Source organism: Salvelinus fontinalis, chromosome 8, assembly GCF_029448725.1.
Source record: "Salvelinus fontinalis isolate EN_2023a chromosome 8, ASM2944872v1, whole genome shotgun sequence".
NCBI classification, from domain to species: Eukaryota; Metazoa; Chordata; class Actinopteri; order Salmoniformes; family Salmonidae; genus Salvelinus; species Salvelinus fontinalis.
The window spans coordinates 29955493-29957374 of NC_074672.1; the positions used below are offsets into that span (position 1 = coordinate 29955493).

Here is a 1882-nt window from a genome sequence, read left to right on the forward strand (position 1 = left end):
TTCCCTCAGTAAGAGCATTGACGATGGGTCGTGGCTGGGTCTTCCAGCATGACAACGACCCGAAACACACAGCCAGGGCAACTAAGGAGTGGCTCCGTAAGAAGCATCTCAAGGTCCTGGAGTGGCCTAGCCAGTCTCCAGACCTGAACCCAATAGAAAATCTTTGGAGGGAGCTGAAAGTCTGTATTGCCCAGCGACAGCTCCGAAACCTGAAGGATCTGGAGAAGGTCTGTATGGAGGAGTGGGACAAAATCCCTGCTGCAGTGTGTGCAAACCTGGTCAAGAACTACAGGAAACATATGATCTCTGTAATTGCAAACAAAGGTTTCTGTACCAAATATTAAGTTCTGTTTTTCTGATGTATCAAATACTTATGTCATGCAATAAAATGCAAATTACTTAAAAATCATAGTGATTTTATGGATTTTTGTTTTAGATTCCGTCTCACAGTTGAAGTGTACCCATGATAAAAATTACAGACCTCTGCATGCTTTGTAAGTAGGAATACATGCAAAATCAGCAGTGTATCAAATACTTGTTCTCCCCACGGTATATATAACCAGCACTCATTTTTGAAGAAATTAACACGTTCAAAACTGTTCAACTATTGTCTTTCTCTCTTTGAGCCAACTACACCACATGTTATGCACTGCAGTGCTAGCTAGCTGTAATTTATGATTTCAGTACTAGATTAATTCTCGGATCCTTTCAGCTTTGATAGGTTGGAAGACATCCTACGGAGCTTGTCATAATTATTGTCTAAGTCTATGGAAGGGAGTGAGAACCATGAGCCTCCAAGGTGTTGTATTGTACTTAATGTACACAGAAGAGGACGGAACACTAGCTGTCCTCCAGCTACACCATGGTGAAACCCTACAGAGTGCTGTTGAGGCTACTGACATTTATTGCAAAACAGTGTGTTTTAATCAATTTGGAGACTTGAAAATATATTTTGTACAGTTTTATCTTTAAAGTATAACTTTCTTTTTACTACTTATGAAATACTGAGAAAGATGGTCCTACCCTTACTCCTCTGAGGAGCCTCCACTGACATATCATAATTAAACTTGACCATTTTGACTGTTTATAATATAAGGCACCTTTTCACTCAATATAAAAGTAGTGCTGGTTGATCGCACTGAGACATTTAAAAAATCCCCTTTCTGCCTTTTCCTCTATGGAAATGTAATGGCATGACGTGCTTGATGTCATTCCGAATAATCGAAAAAGGTCGGAGAGAAGAAAAATCGAACAGTGTAAAAACATTACTGTGATAGAGTAAACACGACTTGAATTCAGTCAGATAGCTAAATCGCTAAGTATACGTCCCTGCGCTCGTTCGATTATTTGAGTAAGTAGTAGACACTCTAAAAGTGAGAAAAGTCATCAACATTCAAACAAGCCAAGTAGATAACGTTAGCCGGCTAGCAGCATTGTTCAGCTGGTCAGAACATTCGAAACAAGAGCCGATGTAACGTTAACTAGCTGGCTACGTTTCTTGAGGCCAGACACACATTCCTGAGTCGAGGAACAGGAGATAACACAATACTGTACTGACAAACCGGCGAGTAACTAACGTTACCTAGTTGTAAAGTCAGCCATTTAAACACCATGCCACCATGGCTTGCTATCATTTCCCCTCACATCATAGGTACTGAATGTGTGTAGCTACCTTTTTGTTGTGCGAACCGCTGCTCCCTTGCACCACTCAGCAGCGCCGATAACTTCAATCAAATGCGAGCAGAGCCACACTTTCTTCATACAGCAATTAACGGGAAGTGCACTCCTTGGAATATTGCTTTGACAGCTACAATTCCAGTCAAGCGTTGGCCAAAGTAAAATGGCAACCGTTGGGGGTGTTTCCGTTTTGAAGACGTGAAAG

At 41.2% G+C, this 1882-nt stretch overlaps 1 protein-coding gene across 4 annotated transcripts in view; it reads right to left on the minus strand.

Moving 5' to 3' along the window:
- Nucleotides 1-1882, minus strand: part of LOC129861068 (coiled-coil domain-containing protein 71-like) — a 79892-nt gene extending 78010 nt beyond the window's left edge. For all 4 annotated transcript variants that reach the window (XR_008760503.1, XR_008760502.1, XM_055932143.1 and 1 more), the window contains exon 1: nt 1673-1882. The gene's annotated coding sequence lies outside the window, so the exon portion shown is untranslated. The remainder of the gene's footprint in view (nt 1-1672) is intronic.